Source organism: Eufriesea mexicana, unplaced genomic scaffold, assembly GCF_001483705.2.
Source record: "Eufriesea mexicana isolate 0111107269 unplaced genomic scaffold, ASM148370v2 scaffold13767, whole genome shotgun sequence".
NCBI lineage: Eukaryota > Metazoa > Arthropoda > Insecta > Hymenoptera > Apidae > Eufriesea > Eufriesea mexicana.
The window spans coordinates 57,838-66,265 of NW_016921263.1; the positions used below are offsets into that span (position 1 = coordinate 57,838).

Sequence of the window (8,428 nt, forward strand, 5' to 3'; positions counted from 1 at the left end):
TTTTACTTTTTTCAAATAGCAGAAATTTAAAAAATGTAAAATTTTATTCAATCAATCAATTATATTATTGATCTTTCATTAATAATTCTTTTTAACATGCTTAGGTAATAAAGTTAATGAACTTCCTAATCCAAATATTTTTTTTACAATTTCGTTTTTTAAAAACATTATTTTCCTTGTAAATTAAATAAATTTTGTGGTTATTTAATTTTTCAATAAAATTATTGAACTTGATTAAGTATATACTTTGAAAATATAAAAGAAAAACTTTAATTACAGAAAATTATTATCTGATTAAAACGAATTCGTGTTAATAATCCTCGAATTCATAATAAAATTAAATGAAATATATAAATTATATAACATATAATTGATCAATAATTGTAATTAAAACGTGTTATTGTTAAAATTATACTTATAAATGAAACATTAAAAGATTCAGGTAAAAAAATTAATGTAAATCTATGCTGTTTAGCATTAAATCTAGAAACTAATTCTTATTCAGAAAGGTTAATGAAGAAGAATTAAATGATTGATTAATCAATTAATTATTATTATTCATTTTTATTCTTATTATTATTTAATTGTATAATTGAACTCTCTATTATGATATAAGGCTATTACATATAACTTTCATATAGAGATTCGTAGTTGAAAGTGTTATATACAGTTTGATTAATTAAAATTGTCTAATCGCTTATGAGTATTCATAATCCATAAAGAATAATCGGTTAAATATTTTTTGTTGGGACTTCAGAGTCGAATCAGGCTGATATCGAGATTCATTAATGTAAAAAGACGTTTACAACTAATCATTTGGTATTTTGATAAAAAGATAAGAGTAAATATTGTCCTATGTTATATTTCAAATGATAAAACACAATAATGATGTTTTTCGATATTAGAAAATTAAATTAATTCAATTGATAAGTATTTGTGATGAACTAAATTCATCTCTTATTTCCTACTTTCTTTATTACGTAAGGATTTTTTCAAGTAGACTTCAGCCAAATAACACATTAAACATATTTAAAGACAATGATCAATTGAACATATTCCTATGAAATTTAGATATAGACAGGTAGTAAGAAGCTATAAATGACACAAAGGTAATTAGTTGGATAATTAATGTATACAATAAACTAACCTGTGTAGTATTATTAAGTACATATTTAATTTATTAAAATTTAGTAGCTAATTAATCTAAATAAACCGTTATTTTAGGTTTTTATGTTTAATGATCGTAAATATTACCATAATTGTAATCTATAATTCTTGCTAATAAGAAATGATTATAAGTATGGAAGTAATTTAAATGCCCGCCATTCAAAACAAAGATAGTATGAGAGAGCGAGAACGAAGAATGATACTGATCAACGTGTGAAATTGAAGTGAGAGCACGTGTGTAAAGGGGAATTCTAAAAAAAAGTGTAAATTCGTCATTAGTGAATTAAGTTTATAAAAAATAGAAGATATTGTTTGAATTCTGTCCGGATATCACTGTATTGTACACAGTGAACAATTTTACGTCATTTTGTTTATTCTAGATCTTTGTGAAATATATTCTAATTTAGAAACGTTGTGCTTAGTGACGCAACGTGGTCGCATTCAACAACGTGAAATATATTACAATAATTATTTCCCTTAGAATTTAGCTTATGGAAAAGTAAATTTATGTTGAAATTATTAATTAACCAAAGGAGAAAGAAAAATAGCCTAAAAATAAATGTTTACTAAAAGTTTAATTTAGTCTGTACAGACACTCGGCTGGCTAAAGTTTATTCTCAACTTGCATATAGTAAATTATATATTTCTTTTCTATTCGTTTAATCATGTTTTGTTTACGATGAAGCACATAAATACTTCCACAATTAACACTGTAAAGTGAAACCAAAGAACCTTTATAAAATTAAACTAAATAGAATGGTTTATGACAGATGATGACTGACTGATTCAATATCTGTATAATATTTATCATTTGTGTATCTATATGTGTAAGATCGGCGATAATGAAAGTAATATATTAATCGCATTTATAATTGTTATGATTTGTTTTGGTTTGGTCATGAAAATATATATTTGAACCACGCATAAGTGTGAGGTAACAGATTTTAATATATATCTTTTAACAATAAAGCTGCTCACTCAACATAATAAAACTTTATTTATTTTATATTGTAACGAAGTAGATTTTTCCACATAAATATATCTATAACATATGCTTTTGATTGTTTATTTAATAATTTACTATTGCTTTATATAAGTATTAACGTTTTCTATAAGAAAATTAACTACTGTCCTATTTTAATATGGATTCACATCAAAAATATATTTGAAGATATTTCAATGCTTAACTCTATATGCATACCAAGCAATGAAGGTATTTTTGGTAATTTAAATTAATTAAAAATGATTTGGGAAAATGAAGGATAGATTGAATATTTTCAATGAACAGAATGTCCTTCATTGAGTTTTGACACATTTATGCGATACTTTTCGTATCACCTATAGAAATATGCTATTGGAATAATAAGGAAGAATATAAAATGGATGATTATAATGAGAAAGGTAAAACATTATGGAAAAATTGTAGTGAAGTGAAATGAAGATACAAATTTAATTAATTAAACTTAGACTATTTGATAAATATAATTTTTACAAAATTAGTAATTCATAATTAATATTATAAATTTGATATATTAAATTGATCTTTTATGTTTATAAAATGTCACTAATGAAATTTCGAATCTCTTAATTATTTTATTATTTATTTATTTTTCATCTTTACGGATTTTATACTACATTGATGAATTACTAAATCCTTTTTTTTCAATTAAATCAATTGGGCATCAATGATATTGGTCATATGAATATTCAAAATTTAATAACATTAAATTTGATACTTATATAATAACTTATTCATTAAAATATCTGATAATCGAATGGTAATTCCAATAAAATTACCTTTACGGTTACATATTAGTTTCATCTACAAATGTTATTCATTCTTGAGCAATTCCATCTTTAGGAATTAAAATTGATGTGATTCGAGGTGGAATAAATGAATTTAATTTATTCTGTTTACAACCAGGTTCATACTTTATAATTAAATGGTTAACAATTGTTTTAATATGTATTATAAATTTAATATATTTAATTTTAAATTTGATTTATGTATTTATTAATTTAAATTTTTATTAAAAAGAAATATAATCAAAAATATGAAAATTGAAGAATTAAATTTATAATTATTCAATTATTTGAATATCATAATTTTTATATTACTTTTAATGATGGAATTTTTTCATAATTATATATTAAATTGTAAAGAAATTAAATCAATTATTTATTTAATTTTTACATTAATTTTAAGAATTAAATTTATAATTATTCAATTATTTGAATATCATAATTTTTATATTACTTTTAATGATGGAATTTTTTCATAATTATATATTAAATTGTAAAGAAATTAAATCAATTATTTATTTAATTTTTACATTAATTTTAAGAATTAAATTTATAATTATTCAATTATTTGAATATCATAATTTTTATATTACTTTTAATGATGGAATTTTTTCATAATTATATATTAAATTGTAAAGAAATTAAATCAATTATTTATTTAATTTTTACATTAATTTTAAGAATTAAATTTATAATTATTCAATTATTTGAATATCATAATTTTTATATTACTTTTAATGATGGAATTTTTTCATAATTATATATTAAATTGTAAAGAAATTAAATCAATTATTTATTTAATTTTTACATTAATTTTAAGAATTAAATTTATAATTATTCAATTATTTGAATATCATAATTTTTATATTACTTTTAATGATGGAATTTTTTCATAATTATATATTAAATTGTAAAGAAATTAAATCAATTATTTATTTAATTTTTACATTAATTTTAAGAATTAAATTTATAATTATTCAATTATTTGAATATCATAATTTTTATATTACTTTTAATGATGGAATTTTTTCATAATTATATATTAAATTGTAAAGAAATTAAATCAATTATTTATTTAATTTTTACATTAATTTTAAGAATTAAATTTATAATTATTCAATTATTTGAATATCATAATTTTTATATTACTTTTAATGATGGAATTTTTTCATAATTATATATTAAATTGTAAAGAAATTAAATCAATTATTTATTTAATTTTTACATTAATTTTAAGAATTAAATTTATAATTATTCAATTATTTGAATATCATAATTTTTATATTACTTTTAATGATGGAATTTTTTCATAATTATATATTAAATTGTAAAGAAATTAAATCAATTATTTATTTAATTTTTACATTAATTTTAAGAATTAAATTTATAATTATTCAATTATTTGAATATCATAATTTTTATATTACTTTTAATGATGGAATTTTTTCATAATTATATTGTTTAATAACTGGTTAGGTTTTATTTTATTCACTGATAAATATTTAATATTTAAACAAATTTCTTAATTTCATTATATTATTTTTGAATTTTCAATTTGATATTGACATTTTGTAGATTTAATTTGACCTTCCTTATATTTTGATTTATATTTATTATTTCATTTATAGTATTAATTTACATTATTACAGTATAGTATAAAAAATTACATTTAACTTCCAAGTAAAAAGTTATTATTAATGTAGGATTGGAATGTTTGCGGCTTCGAAAGAATGGCAAGAGTGTTCGGGCTTAGAAGAAAGGTGTCCGCACGCAAGAAGATCGAACGGATGTTATGACAGAGCTGAGTGCGATAGATGAGTAGAAGTTAGTTTATGAGTGTGGCATGTGTTTGAAATACCTGACCCACCGAGGTTGTGGGAAAGGGGTATGATTGGGAAGGAATGTCTGAGTGTGAAAAAAGGGCAGAATGAATGGTTTAAATAAACGTGCAAGGGCGCGGGCGAGTCAGTAAAAGAAAATATGTCATAGACAGTGTGTCAAAGTCTAAAAGTGAGTGTACAAAGACGGTTTGGAAAGACATGGTCCATTAGTTGCAGTCTATCAATTACAGTTTTTGAAAGTCAGTTTATAAGAGTCAGTTTAAAGTAAGATCAAAACAGCGTGCCCATATCGAACAAACCTCTTGTTTCATAGCCAGCACCGTCATTATATTTATAGGCTTATTTTATTCTATTAAGAAGCCGACAATACTATCTTAAGCTGAACCACCCAAATACGACCCCTACATTAATTTAATTTAAAATAAACAATATGTATTATTCATCTTTTTTTTTAATTCCTTTATTGATTTTTATTCTTAACTTCTTTAATTTTATTAATTTCTTTCTATAATAAAGAAAAAAATATATACAGAAAAATATTTCCTGTGAGTGTAGTTTTAATATAATTTCAAAATCAATTTTATCCTATTCATTACCATTTCATTTAATATTATTATTTTTTTTTTATTTTTGATGTTGAAATTATTTTATTATTATTTTATTATAACCAATTATTATAGATTTAAATAATCTAAATTTTTATATTAATTTATTAATTTTGTCATCTTTGCTAATTTTATTAATTATTTTATTTATTAAGTGGATTAATAAATATTGTAATTGATTATTTTAATATTAAATTATTTCTATAAAAGTAAAAATTTACATTTTAGTTTCGATTTGGAATATTAATTTTAATAATCTTATATAAGGAATAAATTAGGTAAAGCTCTTAACGTTATAAATTAATTTAATAAAATATTATTTCTATCTAAGAAATTCAAAATTTTCTTTCATATTTCCAATATTATACTCTATTTATTAGCTATTTAAATTTTAATTGAAACCAAGAAGAGGTAATTTATTATGAATAAACTCAATTAAATTAAAATTTCCAATTAATTTATGTAGTTATATTTAAAATATTATATTTTCAATATAAAGATATTTATTATTAATAAAAATATAAATATTATTTTCATACTGGAGACTCGGTAGAGTGCGTGTATGACGTAGTGTGTGTTTCTGAGTATGCAGATTAGAAAAGAAAGTTGAAGCAAAGAAATGGGTTTCCACTGATTGGAAAAGGGTAAAAATAGGAAGCTTCGACTGACATTGTATAGTTAAACATAAAAACTAGCAGGTTAAATGCGATAGTACAGGCGGTAAAGAGAAGAATAGAAAAGTGAGGTTAGGCTTGTACACGTGGACAGAAAGGATTATTATAAGTATTGTAAGTACAAACAGAATAGAGGTAACAGATACACAGGTATCTTCAATTTATAATAACAGATAAAGAGGTATATAGAGATAAAGGTAAGTAAATGCTAGAAATAAGGAAATATACTAAGTTTTCATAGAGTAGATTATATTGGGTTAAAAAGGTAGAGAAGTATTAGGTTCACAAAACATAGTTTATAGGCTAAAAATAGAGAAATAGAAAATGGACAAAGAAGAATACAAGAACCTGAAGGAGAGAGGGAAAGAAGAAGTACCAAGCACTCCAGGAACAGAGAAAAGAAAAAGAGGAAGACCATCAACAGAGGACTGCGGGTACAGAGAGAGCTCAACCAATAGAAAGTTAACAGAACAGTGGAAGACACACAGTAAAGAAACTGTAATTAGTGATACAGAAACAGAGGAGACAGAGGGAATGGCTATGAAAAGAGTAGATACGAAGAAGACACCACAGAAAGCGGAGGAAGAAAAGAAAATAGAAGAGTCAGAATGAATGCAGGGTACACTAAATGAGATAGTAAGTAGGATGGAAGGCGTAAGGATAGAAATAGTACAAGGGAGAGAGAGGATAAAGAAGGAGGTAAAGAAAGAGTTGAAAGATTTAACACAGAAAATAGAAACAATAGAAGAAAGATGGAAAAATAGCAGAAAAATGGAAGAAGCAATGAGAGAGATAAAGGAAAATGAGAAACAGGAGAAGAAAAGAAGAGAAAAGGAAAGAGAGGAGCTAATAGGGATAATCTTAGAGAAGAGAGATGAAATATTAATGAAGGAAAACAGAAATGTACAAGCTAACCTAAGAGAAGAGACGGTAGAAATGGAAAAGAAAATGAGGAAGATTAAAAAGAGATTTGAAGATCAAGAAAGGAGAGAGAGGAGAAATAAAATAGTAATCAGGGACCTGAAAACAAAAAACAGTGAGGTAAAGAAGGAAGTGGAAAAATTCATGGAGACTACGGAAGTTCAAATATTCAAGGAAGAGGAAGATGTAAACAAGATCTCCTGTGAAAACCTCAAGAAAGCTATAAAGGAAGTCATGGAGGCAAGAAGCGTAGTAATAAAGAGATGGGAAATAGGGAAGAAGTACTGGTGGGCTAGGGAATGTAGCAGAGAGAAGAGGAAAGTAGGAAGATGGTACAGAAAGTGGAGACAAGGAAAAATAGCGAGGGAGAAATACCTACAAAAGAAGAATTTCAAGAGATTTTGCAAGGACAAGGAAGAATACAGAAAAAGAAAGGAGCAAGAGGAAATGAAAAAGGCAAAAACAGAGAAGGAAATTTGGAATTACATTAACAAGGAGAGGAAGAGGAAGAAGGGTATCGAAAACAAAATCAAAATAGAAATGTGGAGAAGCCATTTTAAAGAGTTACTGAAGGGGGAGCGGGCATAAAAATAGTAGAAGAACGAGAGGAATTAAAAATGGAGGAAGACATATCAAACGTATCAGACAAGGAAATAGAAAAATTTAAGGAGATTAAAGGGGAAAAAAGCCTCAGGAGGCGACAAAATACCAAACGAGGCTTGGGTATTCAGTGAAGGGAACACAAGAAGGAAACTGAAAGAGACGATAAAGAAAGTTTGGGAGGGAAAAGGCTTCCCGAAAGAATGGAGGAAAGCAGTGATTATTACATTGCATAAGAAAGGAGATGTAGAAAATCCAGGAAATTATAAAGGAATAAGTTTACTCTGCACAGCATATAAAATATATGCGGCTATATTACATGAAAGATTAAGAAGAGAAATAGAGGTAAAAAGAATACTCCCGGAAGCACAGGCGGGTTTCCGGCAACATAGAGGTACGCTAGATAATTGTTACATACTGCAGCACATTGTGGAAAGGGAAGATTTTTTTCCTTGGCTTACGCAGATGACGTGATCATATTAGCAACCAGGCAAGACGAACTAAGAAGAGCAATGAGGAAGCTCAAGAGTTATTTAGATAAAAAAGAGTTAGCGCTGAACGTGGACAAATAAAAAATAAAGATATTCGGGAAGGGTAAGATTAGGACAAAGGGTCAGATATGGAAATGGGAAGGAAAAGAAATAGAAATAGTAAAAGAATTTAGCTATTTGGGAATAATCTTTCAGAGAAATGGGAATATGGCTAGGCATATAGACGACAGAGTTAAAAGAGCAAATGTAGTTTCAAATCAGGTATGGGGTATAGGGGAACGTAAATTTAAAGCAGATTACAAGCTAAGAATGTTTATGTGGAATAG

At 24.9% G+C, this 8,428-nt stretch overlaps 1 pseudogene; it reads left to right on the forward strand.

Moving 5' to 3' along the window:
- Nucleotides 1–2,546: 2,546 nt before the first annotated feature.
- Nucleotides 2,547–4,788, forward strand: LOC108553820 (cytochrome c oxidase subunit 2-like; annotated as a pseudogene).
- The last annotated feature ends 3,640 nt before the right edge of the window (nucleotides 4,789–8,428 follow it).